At 49.4% G+C, this 16,527-nt stretch overlaps 1 non-coding gene across 1 annotated transcript; it reads left to right on the top strand.

Annotated features, from left to right (window-relative positions):
• Window positions 1–3,042: 3,042 nt before the first annotated feature.
• On the top strand, window positions 3,043–3,117 carry Trnaa-agc (transfer RNA alanine (anticodon AGC)). Its single transcript has one exon. It is a non-coding gene; the product is annotated as a tRNA-Ala (tRNA).
• The last annotated feature ends 13,410 nt before the right edge of the window (window positions 3,118–16,527 follow it).

Raw genomic sequence — 16,527 nt, 5'->3', positions numbered from 1 at the left:
GCAAGTTAGACAGACGTTATCTCTAAATCAAATGAGAAGGACTGAGGTGTAGCTGGTGGAAGAGTGAGGCCCTGGGTTCCATCCTCAGCACCACACCACACAGTAAAAAGAGAAGCAGGAAGGGATATAACATTACCTTGGTGAGATCCAACTGGAAAGGCAGGGGGAGCCACAGGGTTACTTGCTGGGAACTCGCATTTCTAAAAGTCAGAGGGGCCCTTCTGGGATGGGGACGTCTGACCTGGCTCTGCAGTGTCTGTCATCAGGAGCACCTCTGGGGCACAGAACCCTGTGACTAAACCACTGCCTCTGTCCTGAGGGCTGAGCACTTAACATTCCCTCAGAAGAGCTCCAGACTAATGCTAAATCTTCCCAGGGCTGCAATGCTTTAATCACGGTTTCTCAGATTTATGTTTAAAGCAATTAAGAAAATCTGTGAAGTAAGGACACAAATTACCAGATGAACAGTTGACATTTAGTGCCCATTATTAGTGATTAGGGAGCACTCACAGCAGTGGGATTGGTGGACTCGTAGAAAGCAATCTCGAGTTATTCGGAACTGGAATTCTGGAGCAATTAGAGATCTAAATAGAAAAGAGATTTTCTCCATTAAGACAGCTCCGACTTGGCCATTATTCAATTATGGATGAGCTGGAGTTGGAGAGGAAGGAAACCTTTCTCATAAAGAAATGGGAAGGAGGTGAAAAGTAGCACCAGTGACCAGAACCCGGACCTCTCTTTGTATCACCTAATCTAAACCCTGGAAAAAAGTGACTGAGTTTCTTGTGTGAGCTCAACCACCTCTTCATTATCTACCAGCATCCTGCATTTTAGCTGTAGATTGGCAATTACTAAGCAAAACAAAATAAGCACCCAGTGAGCTGGAAAATAAATGAAGGGCTTAAAATACTTGTATCAATCATTGTAAAAGTCTGAATCCATTATTTGATCAAATGGTTATCATTGCTATTTTTGTCTCCAAGTGGGCTGTGGCCCTGAACATCACCTGAGGTATTCGCCATACCTGTCAGAAGCAGACCCCATCAGGGTGAGTGACAAAGAACCCCCCAAAAGTTCACCTCAGGGGACCCCACCTCCTCAGCATGAAATTCTTCTCACAGGAGTGGACACTGAACCCCAGCAGAAGTGAGAATTCTAAAGGCATCATCCCACAGGCCCCAAGGCAGCATGGGAGAGCTGTGAACCAGGGTTTGGAAATGTCACAGATGGTGACTAGAGGAGATTGGGGGTATAAAAAAAAGGTGAATTTCCTTGGAAAACAACGGCAGAAAAGCTTGGGGGAAGACAGTCGACAGCTTACTTTCTGTGATGCCCCACGGACACTTTGTTTAATAGACAAATCCGGGAATCCCCTGCCAGGGATGCGTCAACCAAACACCCAGCTCCCTGGATGGCTTGTGGTGAGGACCGAGCCCTCTCATGCTCCTTTTCTTGGTTTATCCCAGGGGATGGGGAATTCTTGCTGACCTCCTGCTTATGAAGAATAGTTTTCTCCCAATTACATGCTAGTAGGTTTAAAAGCTAGGGAGGCAATAAGAAAAGTCATGGCATCTCAAAATAAATAGCCAAAGGATTTGTTAAAAAATAAATAAAGATTTCAGTGTAATCAGAACCCTGAAAAAGCCTTCTAAACCCTCCCTGCTGTTCAGATCACTGGGTGCTTCCCTGAAATAACTTCAGAAAATTAAGGAGGGAGAAGCCCAACTCTTTTGGAAAAATGCCTCTTTGCCATAAGCTTTCATGTCTGTGGGGTGATCCAATCAATATTTCAATAATACTAGGAAAAACAGAGCCAGCAGCTATGCATGTGGGCACAGGATCCAAGGAATAATGGCCTTCTGGCTCTCCTGCCTCTGTCCTTGTTTACATAGCAAATGAGACTGGTGTCACCCGCCCTTGGAAAGCTGCCCTTTCAGATCTGACATTGAGTTCATCTGGTACAAATAGAAAACCTTGAGGAAATGTGAGTCTGTCTTCTGCAGAGGTCACCGACTGTTATGTACACAGACAGCCCCTTTCCTGCCCTTGCTGGGTCCACACGCCCAGCCAGCTGCTCCCTGGCCCTCCCTGAAGCTGGATCTGCAGTCATCTCTCACCCCTGGGGTCCCTGGGTGATGGTCCCAGGACGCTCCCGTGCTCCCCAGGGCCATTCTCCTCTGGCTCGGGAGAGGTCCTGTGCTGCGTGGACTGTCACTCTCCGTGGAGGCCTGAGTTAACCTGCCCCTGTTCACCACTGTCAGTCCAAGACTCATGAGGAGGAGCCTCTGGCCAGTCACAGTGGTGCACGCCTATAATCCCAGTGGATTGGGAGGCTGAGACAGGAGGATCACAAGTTCAAAGCCAGCCTCAGAAAAACGAGGCACAAAGCAACTCGGTGAGACCCCGTCTCTAAGTAAAAAATACAAAATAGGACTGGGGATGTGACTCAGTGGTGGAGTGCCCCTGGGTTCAATCCCCAGGACCCTCCCCCAAAAGAAAACAAAACGGAGCCTCCACACCAGAATTGCAGACCACTGCCTCACTGTGGAGATCAACCTGGTATCCAGAATGTCCCTGTGCACACATAGTGTCCTGGTGTGGGTCTTACTGTTTGAAAAATTGAGAATGACCCCAAACATCTACATGAAGGAGCAACTAGCAATTAGTCAATTGAGGTTTTCTTTCTGAAATATTGGACGGTCACAGCCCTAAAAGTGCCCAAGGAAGAGTTTGCCCATGATAATGGAAAATGGAAGGGAAAGAAGAAGGTTAAGTGACTGTCATTCATCATTAGGCTACTGCTGCACAGTCTTTGTCTAGTTGTAGAAATATGCCCCTTCCAGGTGTGTTCCTCTTCCATGTCTGAGTCCTTAGAGTGTGACTCTTGAGATCAGGCAAAGGTGCATGTGCCAGGAAGAAGAGAAGAAGCTACCCTCTGTTTGCTCAGCTAACTGGCTAAGTGTACCCTGAATGAGAGCTGGGGACCTTAAAGTCAGTCACTTCAGTTTATTTGGAGCAAAGTAACATCTAAAGTCACATTAAGGGCTGGGTGTAGCTCAGTGGTAGAGCATGTGCTTAGCATGTGCAAGGCCCTGGGTTCGATCCCTAGCACCCCCTCCAAACAAAGTCCCCAGAGCATGAACACATCTGCAGCAGCCATGGAAAAAACACGATTGGAAGTTGTCATGCAATCTTTGCCAACAGGATCCAGTGCAAAGATGGCATGCCCCGATGACCACGGACCAGCTCCGGAGGCACCCTCCTGAGCTGTGTGATCTGTTGCAGGTCCCCGAATGTCTGTGGGCTTCAGTGTCCTTGTTTGTTCACAATGAATGTGAGCCTCTTGGTTGCGGGTAAGAGTACGTGTGATAATGAATTTGAGGGCACTTAGCAGGTGCCAGGCAAGTGTTCTCATTTTAAACTTTATTGCTTTTAGAGGTTTGGGAATTAGGTGTTGAGACATTTCAGAGTTCTTCACCCCATGTGCAGAGTTCAGCAGCCTGACTCAAGATGCTGAGTCACAAATGCCAGCCACGCCCAGCCTTGGGACGGCTCTCAGGCTGTGGCTGTGAGATCTGCCCTTTCTGCTGCTGCCCTTGGTACTTGGCTGCCTGGATCCTCTCCCTTCCATTTCCCCATGTCCCTCCCCCAATTCCCAGCCCCTAGCACAGAGCCCTACTTCAGGTGTCACGTAGACAAGATAGATTTTTGTGTTCGACCTAAACTTTTATCATGAAGCATAATTAAGCTTCCTTTTGAGGAATCTTGGCAATTTCCACCACAGAACTGACAAACAAATACACATTTGAAGTCAGCATTTTTGGAAACTGAGGTCTGCCTGGGTGTTGTTCCTCCATGTGCAGATCTGGTTTGATTGTTTTATCAGTGAGATAAGGAAGGGTCACAGCCACAGGCAGTACCCTGGCCAGTGTGTGCACATTGTGTGAATCAAACAGCAGAGTCATGAAATGATCCCACTCACAGTTCTGTCGCCAACCTTAGTCAAAGAGGAGTAGATGGGAACTTCCTTGACCTGTTAGAAATTAACTGGAAAAAAAGGTGAAATGCTGGACATGTTGCCCCAAGTTCAGAACGAGGATATCTGCTTACACCACGTCCATTCAATGTTGTTCTAGAGGTCTTAGTACAAAGTCCAGAAAAGTAAGCCCAAGTTATAAAGACTAGAAAAGAAGAACTAAAGCTGTCTTTATCTGCATATCATGATTTGTGCATATAGAAAATTTTAAAAGATTCACATGTTGGGACTTTTTGAGGTGCTGAAAAATGCTAAGTTTTGAACTGGATGATGTTTATCCAGGTGTTTATCCAGGTAAAGTCACTGATATTTAGATTTAATGTGAATTTTGTTTTATATAAACTGCACCAATGCTTTTCAAACAAGTTTGCAAATTTGACACTCCTCTTGGACATGCAGAGCTTAATTCTCCTCTGCTTGAATGTGGACTAAGTGATGCACAGCAGGTCGACAGAGGTGGCAGAAGCCATGCTGGGTGGTTTCTGAAACTAGGTCATGAAGTGGATATAACTTCCACCTGACGCTCTCTCTGTCTCTCTGTCTCTGTCTTTGTCTCTCTGTCTGTCTGTCTGTCTGTCTCTCTCAGAATGCTCACTCATGAAGACACTCCAGCAGCCTGGTGGAGGTGCGTGTGGCCAGGGACTGAAGCCTCATACTGACTTCCAGCTCCACCTCACCAGCCGAGGGCACTGGCCAATCTTCAGGTCGATTCCCCAGCTCCACAAGCCCTCAGACCCTTGCACTCCTGCTGACATTGTGACTGACACTTCATGAGAAGCCCTGAGCCGCAACCTCACCTAAGGGGCCCTATGAACAACTGTGAGAGATGATAAATGCTTATTGTTTTCTAAGCCAGACAGTTTTGGGGTAATTTGCTACACGCAGTAGATGATACTCTGTTCAGTTAGTTATTTTTAACAAAGATACTTCATGACTGAGAACGGTTGAGGTGTTTGAGCTTCTTTTCATTTTATAATCTAATCTGTAAAACCAGTTTTGCGTGCCATGCACAAGTCTTTATTGAAATGAAAACATACCTAGGCCTGAAAATATAAAGTCACAAGTAATATTATATTATTAATTTTCTAGTTCCCTTTTTCCAGGTTGGGCCCTGTATTAGTTGGCTTTTTCAATACTGTGACTAAAACACTGGACAAGAACAATTTCAGAGAAGGAAAAGTTTATTTGGTGGAGGGAAGCAGCTCACATGATGATCAGCAAGCAGAGAGGGACTCCACCTGCCAGACACAAAATATGTCCCCCAGAGCCATGTCCCCAGTGACCCGCCTCCCCCAGCCACGCCCCACCTGCCCGCAGTTTCCACTCAGTTAATCCCCATGGGGCATCAGTTCCAGGATTGGGCTAAGGCTCTCCTAACCCAATTATTTCTTCTCTGAACCTTCTTGCACAGTCTCACACATGAGCTTTTGGGGGGAACACCATAACAGGCCCCAAATGGATCCAAAGCCTCCTTATTTTTAGAACAGGTTTTCTGTAGCCACAGAGGGTGACTTTGGAACAAATACTGAGTGAGAATAACACAGCTGAGGAAATTTCCCACCGTGACAATCCACGCATGGCAACAGGGGCCTTTGCCAACCTGCCTGTGTCTGAAAGAACAGGGAGGGAAGGCTGCCTGTCTTGATGGACATTCTTTGGCCTCTTGCTAGTTGTATTTTGGTCTCATTATATTACTTTCATCTTTCTAAACTAGATGCTGAGTCCTCTTCTGGTCTATGCTTTTGAACTGCCCAGAAATCAGGTTTGTAGTCACTGAATGATGACAGGACATGGTTGGGACAGCATCCCCAGAGCTGCCACCAGGGCTCAAAGGGCACCTTCGGCTCCTGCTGTTCTTTGTGCAAGACAGAGACTCATACATACACTGAATGATCATCACAAAGCACAGTGGTCTTCCTCCTTGCTTAGTTCTCAGCACTCTAAGGCAAAATTTAATTCTCAAACAAAGGCCAGAATTCACAGCCAGATTAAGAAAGTTGCCTGGTACCTTCCAACTCAGTGAGTGTCACTTCTCTGTGCTCCTTTCACACCCTTTTCCTGGGTTCTATGATCTCAGCCTAAGTTTAAGTGAATACTTTAAAATGCATGATCATGAAAAATTCTAACAGCAGAAATGGTTTAAACTAGAGGGCTGGGACTAAGGAACACCCAACGACCGACTATTGCTCCTGAGAATTACCCTCAAAAAATATCACCACCTCTCTCCAGCCTGTGCGTTGTGTGTGTGTGTGTGTGTGTGTGTGTGTGTGTGTGTATGTTAAGGGCATTGATCTTACCTAAAAAGTCAGGAAAAGTTCAAGGACAGAGGAAATGCATGAATGGGCAGCATTGCCCTGTGCCTCTGGGAGGACTGTGGTCACTGACCACAGTGATCCTGATGCCGTCACACCTGTGTCCTAGGTGAAGTCGCCACGCAAAAGACACACACAGGGAAACATGAGCAGGAACAGCCTGAGAAACACAGAAACCAGTGGAAATGATCTGTAAGCTGACAAAGCTAAGGTTTGACAACAAAGCCCTTAACTGAAGGAGATACACGCCCAGAGTGCTTATGTCAGGAGAGAGAAGTGTGTGCGTAAGGATCGGAGTGGAAATCAGTGTGGAATAATAATTGTGATGAGGATGATGTTAGAAATTTATGAAAAGAACATGATTATCACATACTCTGTTCCCCTCTGGACATTGGAAGTCCTTCCAGAATCCGTAGAAGGTGAGACTCCTGAGGTCAGATGACAGAGCCTGGGAAGATTTCCTTTGTTTTAAACAAAGGGACATTGGAAAATCTCCATGGAGGTCAATTACAAAGCTTCTGTGTGTTGCTGTTAGTATGAAGCTGAGCTGCCTGTTCTGCCCCAGTGGAAGCTGTGATCGTGGACATGGAAACAGATGAGCCAGGCCAAGGCCGAGGAGGTGAGGGTCACGGAAGGGAAAAAGTGGTGGAGGTGATGAAAAGCAGATTTGTAGATCAGAAGCGGGGAAACCCAATGGGACATGGGAAATGTGGGGTGCAGGAGGTTTTGGTCACTGGAACCTTTGGCTCAGTGGGACCAAGGCTGGGTGCGGTGCTGGTGGCAAGGGACAGCTGTGAGGAGGTTTCAGGCGGTGACCTCACTGCGGGCGCCTGCCTTTCTGTCAACACCTCCTGGGCCAAGAGCCTGTGGAGTTATCTCAGCACGCACTGATCCTGTGGAGGGGGCCTTCTGTATTCTGATCCTCCCTTTGATCCAAGAGATTAGTGTGTTGTTCTTCACCACTTTCTCCCCAGGAGGGCAGGGCAGCAGGATCTGGAGGAATCCCCTGGGGGTAACTTGGAAGCAGAAAGCATCCATCCTAGCTTTCCCCCAAGATTAAGTGAAACTCTGCAGAAAACCAGGACAAGCTGCTGCTCCAGCTTCAGTTTGGGGCCTGCAGAGAACATTCCAGACACGGGACCAGGCCAACCTCGGATGTGGCTTGTGGGGCTGGGGCTTGGGTTCTGCATGTTACCGGACAGTCCTTGCCATCCTCAGGTGCCACTTCCCAGACTTGTGAGCAGCTGGACAGTCAACACACACTGAAAAACCATGGCAGGTACAACCCAGTACCAAGTGTCCCAGGGCCTAACAAACACAGGTCACATTTCTTGTACTGCTCATGGCTTTGCCTGTGGCACAAACTGACAAAGTGACAAGAAGATCTTTTTTGGTACCTCTCCAGCTGCCTTGGTAGACGTCACCTCTGAAAATGCAGTGGTGACTGTTACGTGGAGAAAGTGGAGCTGAGCTGTTCATGCCAAAATCAGATGTCACATCTGACCCAGGCCCTGCCAAGGGTTTTTGATGCCTGCACATTTCCCCTCATCTGTAACACCCAGGATGCTGTCGTTGCTGCTTCTGCTGTCAACCTCTGATGTCATGGGCAGTGCCCCAAGCAGGAAGGGTCATGTGAACGTGGGCCGTTCTTGCAGCAACAGGGTGCGTCACAGTCCTTGGGCCCACTAAATCTCAAATCAACCTTGTCTGGCCCCACAGGTGGGTTTTCTGGAATCAGGCCTGACTGGGTTTTCCATGAGCTCGGTGGTGGTAGACACATCTCAGTTTCCAGGGAAAGCCATCTCCACACCCCATAATCGACCCCAGGTGGGGGAGGTGGCTTCTCTGCAGATTCTGCAGGGCAGGATCCTGTTGAGTGTCTACTGCCAAGGAAGCTCTGCATTCGTTTCCAGAAATTACAGACCACTCAAGAAGTCTGATTCTGGGTTCAATAGATTCAAAACTTTGATGACTAGAATCAAAGGGAAACCTACTATTTAAAAGCCAACAGGGGGTTTCCTCTGAAGTTCAGACTAATAGTTGTGGAGAAACTGCTCTTTTGCTTGAGACAAGAAAGAAAAGGACACCTCACTGCTGGTTTTGGTATTTGTTCCAAATACCAAAAGGTGAAGCCATGATCAGGCACTGTCCCGTGTTCAGGAAATGCAGAAGCACGTGGTTTTCTATCGTATGTAAAGGTGGTCTTCGCCAGGGGCAGGTCTGCCTTTTTTCATTTGCATCCTTACTCACTTACTGAACTAAGGCCCACCACGTACTGGGTGGTGACGGGAGGGTGACAGACACCATCGATAGTCACATAATTCCTGATGAGGGGCTGAAGTCAGGGCGAGTGGGACAGGCCACCAGCCATAGTCTGGGAAGGTCTCTGAAGAAGCCACTTTTGAGCTGAGATCCAAAGGACCAGTCAGAGTTCATCAATTAAAGGGAGCAGAGTCCACTTCCACAGAGTCGAGGGCAGAGGACAGGCCTCACAGCACCTGGGTACTGATCTTGTTCCTGAGACTAGTGGGGTGACTGGAAGGCTTTCATCAGGGTGGTGATGTAATTTATGTTTAATATTATCCCCCTGGAGTGGGGCGGAGAGCAGACGGAGGGAAGGGGCCATGACTGATCCGTTGGGAAGGCATCCGAGTTCATCGGGAAAGGGATGGTCACCACTAGGGCTAGGATGTTGAGGCTGAGGGTGGAGCTGAGAAAGGTCAGAGGGCAAGTGGCTGAGCTTGCTGATGGGTCGCTGATGGCTGATGGGTGGGCGAGAGAAGGAACGGTCAGGAACTAGCTCCCAGTATCTGGACAGATGGGGTGGCCCGAGTCAGGCTGGCAACACAGAGAAGGGTCGGAGTCAGGGACAATTCTCATGATGGACAGGTCGACCCTGAGCCGTTGAGATTTGCAGTTGCCTGGGAGCAGGATCTGGAGCACTGGCGCGTTGACTCAGGTTCAACAAGTCCACACTGAGCATTGGTAGGGACTTTGGCAATAGGCCCTGATACACAGCATGGCATTGTTTTCTCCTTTGTGTGTTTGTGTGTTTTTCATTAGTGCATCATAATCCCATGTCATAGTGGGACTTTTTACATACCCGTGTGTGCACGTTACTTGGTCAATTTAATTCCCTGGACCCCTCCACCCCTCCTTCCCAGGTCACCTTTCTCTTTACTGCTCTCCCTTCTGTTTTCGTGGAACTCCCTGCACCCCCTGCATGCACACGCAGGACCCCCCCACCCTTTTTTTCCTCTCTAGCTTTCCTGGGTGAGAGAAAACACGTGACTCTGGACTTTCTAAGTCTGGCTTCTTTTGCTTAACATAGTGTCCTCCAGTTCCATCGATTTCATAGCAAATGACAGTTTCATTCTTCCTTGTGGCTGAATAAAACACCATTGTGTAAACATGCCACATTTCTTTATCCATCCGACTGTCGACAGGCACCAACTTGTTCCATGATTTGACTCTTGTGGATCAGTTGCTCTAAACACAGGTATGCATGTGTCACTGTCACAGACTGTTTCTGAGGTGTGACTGTGGCTTGGCCTGTGAGGACTCAGGACCCCTCCCTAGAGAAAATAGGGAGCGCTCTCCAGTCTTCCTGCATGGCAGGCAGGTCCCTCCACTGGCAACTGACATGCAGTTCCTTCTTATGGATGGCTGCTCCCAAGGAAGCCAAGCTGGCTTTGTGACAGAATCCTGGCTGAGCTGCCCATGGCATTGGTGGCAGATGACATGGGGTTGAGTGCACATGGTTGGTGAGCCATCTGTGTGTCCAACCCTGGTGGGAGGGCCTCAGACAGCTTCTGAAAGGACACCCTACAAGGTAGACACCGGGTGCCAAATGGTGGAAGCTGATGATATGGATGGTCACAGGCTGGAGCGTCTGGGACAGCTGCCTTTCATTGAATGATCTTGGAAAAAAACAGAACCAGGAGATCTGCCCGAGGCAGAAGTGGCACTGTGTCTGCCAGCTCCTCCCTCTGTCTCCCTCTGTCATTCCCAAGACCATCCCAGCCTTTCGCAGAATGAAGCCCATTTCTCATACACGCTCCCCTGATGAAAGACGTGTAAAGGCTCCCACTGGACAATCAGATGTCAAGGAGATGACACGCAGGCCACACCGCCAGGCCACAGAGCATGTGATGAATGCCTGCGATTAGTCACACGTGCCTCAAGTAAACATGCTGGATCGAATGGCAGGCAGCCTTTTAATTGTGCCCCCGGGCAGAGTCTGCAGTGTAGAGTGTTTGGGCCAAATTCTGGGGCACGTTTAGAATTCCCTGCAAGTGGCTGGTCCTCTTCAGTTTAAAAGTGGGTAAACATATGAGAAAAAGCACATGCAGTGAGGCCTCACCCTCAGATCTGAAGGTAATCATGTGTTGAGGAAAACTCAATCTACAAAAGTCGAACAAGATGACCTTGACGGGTCCCCAAGAAGACGCAGTGGCATACCAGTGAGGCTGCACAAACATGGTGGGCTGTCTGACAACAGGAGACTGGTGGGACCCTGGAGCATGGTGAGGAGGACCCAGGCCTTGCAGCCCACCCCACATGCAACAGCACCAGGGGCTTCCACATTCAGCTCTGTAGGGAGCTGGTCAAACGATTGGTTGTCACCTAATCAAAATAGTCCTTGCTCTGAATTGCTGCATGTCATTCAGATTTACATAAACTCTTCACTAGGTTAGTGCCAATCTGTTCAGGAGAGTCTAAACCACATGGGTCATTCCCACGAGTGCCCAGATGGTGGGGCTGCTGGGTGCTTTACTCTTGCCATTAACGGTAGTTTAGTTAAAAAGGACCATTTTGAATGTGAGTTCTTGGTCTCCCTGGAGTCCCATTGTGTAATTATTCTCTTGCGATGGCTCTCAGACAAAAGCTCAGTCTTTGAAAGGTCCAAATCCTTTCTACTCTTCTCTTACCGGGTGTCCCTGAGATAGAGGTCTGCTGTATAATTAAGAGTCTGAGTGGCCATTGTCCCTGGTTCCAGGGCTTTGAAGCTCTGGAAGACTCTGAGCCACAGGAGTGTCTTTGTTATTCAGGAGCCCCTTGGATCATGCCCAGTTTACCCTAACAAGATGACTGGGGATGGAGCTGGTAACTGGAAAGATCAGCTATTTGACTAGAGGGTGGGTCCTCCAGCCAGCCCGGCCTCCAGCAGGGAGAAATGGCATGGCCAATGGTTCAACCAGCCATGTGTACATGATGGAAGCCAATGCACATCCAGACTCTGAAGCTTGGTGTGACCCTTCATTAGTGGAATGTTGATGGATGGAAGCTGATGTTCCCCGAGGCTCCAGGGAGCAGTAGGTAGCTCTGTGTTCAGGACCCTCCGCACCCCGCCTGTGCTTCATCTGAGCCCATTATAATAGGACTTTTTTCATCAGTGTATTGCTCTCTCGAGTTCTGTGAGTTGTTCTAGTGAATCATCAAAGTGTGGGGAGTCACGGGAACCTCCTGGACTGAGACCCAGTTAGTGGAAAGTGCGGGTGGCCTAGAGAGCCCCAATGTATGACTGGCATCTGATCCACTGCTGTGCAGGACCCTGCCTTTAGCCTATGGCATCTGATGGTTACTCTGGGTGGTTAACATAAAACATGGACTGTCTGCAGTAGACAAAGGCTGTGCTCATGGCGGGGAAGGAGACGTCCCGGCGTGCCCTGGTCCCATGGATTGCTGTGGGGCCACGTGCCCCAGGCAAGGTCAGTTTCTCTGAGCTTCATGCCATCATGTCTTTTGTTGTGAGAGGCAAACACATCTTAGGAAGGATTTGTGGATGTGTAAATTGGCATTTTGCTTATTGCTAGGTCACAGAAACAGCTGGTTACTTAAGCGGATAAAAGGCACAGTTTCTCAGGGGGTCTGGAAGCCGTGTTTTCCAACTTTGGTGTCCGTGTGTCCCTGTATGGACTGTTATCCATGACGGTGCTGAGCAACTGGTGCCAACACTTTTCTCTGAAGAACTTAAACCCAGGATTCATCCTTGAAGGGGCAAATGGAAGGACTCAGATCGTAGAAGCTAGCTCTGCTGTCTCAAGAGACAAACTCCCTGCCATGTGTCACTCACAGGCAGAGCAGGAGATGCGCCCCTCCACTACTCAACTCAGCCTGCCTGTTAACACACTCAAGAGGCCTTCTGCTCCACCCCTGGAACACCTGTTCTCCTTGGAAGCTCCTGGAAACAGAATCTTTTCCATTGCACGGCACTAGTAAGGGTTCTCCATCCCCGTCTTTATGATTTTCAGAACACTCTGGCCTCAAGTCTTCTCTGTTATATGTGACAAAACATACCCTTCACTCCAAGACCTGAATCTTCCTTCTCCCAAATGATGTACCCAGAAGAACAGGGCTCCAGTTTTAAAGTAGATCATGCACATTTTTTTTTCATGTGATCCTTCCAAAGTAGAATTTTTCACCCCATATTGAAGACAAACAGGTTTGTCAGTTTTCTGCCACTATAACAGAAGACCCAAGGAAAGTAACTTATAAAGAGAAAAGGTTTATTTTGGCTCACAGTTCTCAATAGGTTGGTCCCATTGCTTTGGGCCTCTGGTGAGGCAGCACTTCATGATGTTAACTTATGGCAGAGTAAAACCAATTGTATCTCAAACCAGGGGACAAAGAGAGGAAGAGGAAGAGGTTAGGGAACCTGGAACCTAAAGACCCTGGAACCTAAAGACCTCCCACTAGGCCCCACCTCTCAAGGTCTCCACCAGCTCCCAATGGCATCGTTTTGGAAACCAAGCATTTGACACATGGGCCTTGGGAGACACTCACGATCTAGACCATAGTAGCAAGGAAACTGATGCTTACAGAGGCTAGATCATGTGCCCAGTGAGTGACAGCCCTGAGATTAGCTCCCAGATCCTATGGACTCCAAAGCCCAAGCACTTAATCTCCTGGCTCTGCAAATAACAACTGGTTATTTGTATTTGAGACTCGGTGACAGGCCCAGCAAGCAGCACTTGGAAGCCAGATTGGTAGATGTCTGTGCCTTTGCTAATCACTCTTCCAACCGCTGCTCCACACCAGGTAGGCACAAGGTGGCTATTGACTGTGATCACTGAAAGTTTAACTTTAAAACACCGTGAAGTTACTCTCATGGAAATTCTTGGAAGAGAAACATGACCAAGATGTACTGGGCTCAAAAATGAACCCATGAACCCTTGTTAATCTCTTTTTTGTATTTTTAACTGAGTTTTTGCATCCAAACTGGATCACTTGGCGTGGTCCTTGCACTCATCAGACTTGGCAGGGAAAGAGCGAGTGCAGATTCAAAGTGACCCCTCTACGAAGTCCACATGTCTGCTCAGCATCATCCTTGGACGGCCCAGTGAAGTCGGTCAGGTCCCTGCCCTGTGCTGCGTTTGGGGTGCTTGGCTGTACTGCCCATGGCTGAGCAGACGGTTAACGGGGATATGGGTGATGTGGGACTCATGACGTCTCATCTTCGTGTCGAATGCAGGATGACAGAAGGATGGATAGAATGGCAGAGGAGGCCAGCCCAGGGAGGCTGGAGGAAAGTGCTGCTGTCAGAATAGCCCTGGACTCTGGTTTGTTGGCTTCTCCCCGTGAGCATTTCCAACCCAGCCCCGCAGCCACCTCGCTCAGTCTTGATGCTCCTCCCATGGAAGAGTCCTTGCATTCTAGTTCAAGTTCAAGAGGAGGCCTGATAGGATGAGGAAGGGCACTCTGCCCTCCTGGCTTGGACACTTTCGGGTGGGGGCCAGTGGGAAGGTTGAGCTTCCTCCTGACCTTGAGGGTATGGCGGTCCTCAGGGTCTGCAGCAAGACTCCCTGGAGTCCTGGCTCTGTTCTCAGCTCTGCTTATGACCCAGTCCTAAAAGTCAGTCTCAGTGTTAACCTAAGCTGGGGCCGAGGATCTGCTGGGGAAGGGAGGGAGAGAGGCTGGCTCTGCCCTGTGTCCCTCTGCACCTTTGAATTGCACCTCGCTGTGGTGTAAGCTACTATTTGAATATTTAAAATATTGAAATAAAGGGTCAACTGCCCGGAGTTTGCTTTGTGCTCCGGAGGGACAATTTGGACACTTGGTCAGGTAATCAGGCCAGAGTGAGGGAGCCTGCCCCTCCCCATGCTGTGGAGCGGGCCCAACCTCTGCTTCCGCAGTATCATGGACTCGAGGTTGACACATTCATGTGCCATCTGTCGTGTTATTTGTTTCATGTCATGAAGATATGTTCACTTTTAAAAGTTCAATTTAACACACTTCAAAAATACCTTTTCTAGCTCAGTGGACTTTTACCCATGTTTTGTTACACAGCTACTAGATGTCTGAACAAACCTTTTACCACTGTTGCTCTGACTGCCACAGATAGGAAATACTGGTGATGAAAAAAAAAGACTGAGAAAACTCCTCACCAATTAGGACCAAGCACAGGGAGCCCTCCCGGACTCATTCTTAGGAAGGGCCTGGCTAGTAAAGATGCAGCCCTGAGGGTGACACCCGGGGCCATCAAGGAAGTATGGGAAGAGATGAGAATTTTCACACAAACAGGAACCCTACCACATTTTGGTACCAGCCCCAAATAAATGACATATAGAATATGGACCCCTGGCAGGAGCTCACAGGAAGGGGCACCTGTCAGAGACGGGGTTCACACCACAGGATCGTCTCTGTGGGCAGTAATCTAGGGTAGCCTCCCCAGTGGCCCACCTGGGTTCCCTTCCACCAGCCCAAGTCAGCATGTGGGATCGCAGGGCCGCACCTCCATCCACCGATCCTACACCCAGAGCCCTTTTCCTTAAAAACACTGCTGCAATGTCAGCATTCTGAGACTGAATTCCCGAGGGCATTAAAAGAGTAAAGGAGAAACAAACTTATCCCAAAGCACAGCTCTGAGTAAGCCTCTGGTGAGAAGAGCAGTGTGGGCAGGAAGGGCCACCCCGCATTTGGGCAGATGTGCCCCGAGCGCAGTCCACGTGGCAAGAACGTCCCCGGGGAGGCTGGTGGTCCGGGCGACCGTGAAGAAGCAAGTTCAGGGGTTGATGCTGAGGGGGTAACAACTCTGTGTTTTGGGTTTCTCAGGTCCTGTGCACCGCCATCTCCCCACCATCCTGAAGGTAGTTACTTTAGACATGAGGGAATGAGGCTCAGAGAGGGTAAGGGCCTCGCCTGGCATCCTGCCTGCCACTGACCCCCACATGCTCCTTATGCTCAGCACACTCAGACTGTGCAGGGCCTTTGAGCTGACTTTGCCACTAGCATGGAAAAGATTCTGAGGAACTCAGCGGAAAATCCAGAAAATGTGTTGCTTGCATTTCTGCATTCCAGCGTTTCTCATTTCTTTGTCCATCAACCCCCTTGCTTTCTTAAGATGGGGTTATTACTCAACTAGAGAGCCGCGAGGCAGGGTGCGGGGTTCTCTTCCCTGCTCAGGCCTGGGAGCAGCTTTCTTCCCAGCCCCCTGCTGTCTCTGAGCCTTGAGCGCCCCGCCCAGGTTCTGTCAAGCTGTGGTCAGGGGACAGTGGGGCTTGGACAGGATCCCTCGGTGCAGGCAGGGCTCTGTGTGCTGGGGCTGCACCTGGAAAAGCACCCCCACCTCACTCTCCAGGACAATTTAAATTGCAAGAGAAAAAGAAGTGGTATTTTTGTTGTTGTTGTTATTTGTCACAATTGGGTTGAAGGAGATGAAGTTGGTTCCACATCTGTCTGGGCCCAGGGACTAGAAGTCTGACTCTCTGAGCTTGGCCCTCACAGGCAATGGCTTCCTTCTTGGTACCACTCCCCCACGTGAGGACGGTGGCTCCAGGTTCCATGGGCTCCCACCCTGGAGTTCCAGGCCAAACCCAGGCTCGGGCTCCTCCTGGGCTCAGCGGGTCAGGAACCCACCTCTCAGCCAGCTCTGGCACCAAGAGGATGGCCCTTCTTTGATTAGCCAGGCTGTACCGCATGCCCAGGAGGGGCTGAGCCCCACCTTCACCACATGGAGAGCGAGCAGGGACAGGCATACCCTTCCTGCCCATCCTTCACAGTCTGAAGGAGAGAGGGGACGGACCTGGGCAGATAAAACCTACAGCGCACGCAGTGAGGGTGGGTTGGGGAGCTGGGAGCAGCCTGCTCTGTGGCTCCCCTTCCACAGCCCTTCCACTTCCTAGAGCTGCTGGCCAGACCTACCTAAGCAGGTCATTGAACAAGTGCAAAAAATGGTGT

The sequence above is a fragment of the Sciurus carolinensis genome, unplaced genomic scaffold (genome assembly GCF_902686445.1).
Source record: "Sciurus carolinensis unplaced genomic scaffold, mSciCar1.2, whole genome shotgun sequence".
Classification (NCBI taxonomy): domain Eukaryota; kingdom Metazoa; phylum Chordata; class Mammalia; order Rodentia; family Sciuridae; genus Sciurus; species Sciurus carolinensis.
Note: the sequence above shows the minus strand (reverse complement) of the source record. Positions and strands in the feature narration are given on the sequence as shown.